This window comes from Arachis ipaensis, chromosome B02, assembly GCF_000816755.2.
Source record: "Arachis ipaensis cultivar K30076 chromosome B02, Araip1.1, whole genome shotgun sequence".
In the NCBI taxonomy this organism is placed as follows: Eukaryota; Viridiplantae; Streptophyta; class Magnoliopsida; order Fabales; family Fabaceae; genus Arachis; species Arachis ipaensis.
The window spans coordinates 91,163,855-91,164,154 of NC_029786.2; positions in this window are offsets into that span (position 1 = coordinate 91,163,855).

Here is a 300-nt window from a genome sequence, read left to right on the forward strand (position 1 = left end):
GAGAATTTTCAAGTTCCAACGTTAGCCTCCAAGTTAGGGGGCTAACGTTGGAGCTAACTTTTCAACCAAAAGTTTGTGCAATAGTTTGATGCTAACTTTAGGTCCAGCTTCTTGCTTCAACCTTTCTCCAAGCTTTCTTCACCTATCATTAATCAACCAAACTCATCAAAGCTGTGCTCAAAACCATGAGATATTCATTCTTTCATAATATGTAACAAATATAGCATAAGACCTCATGAAATGGCATGAATTCATATATGGTTGGTTCAATCAAGGGAAACATGAAAATCTACTCAATTA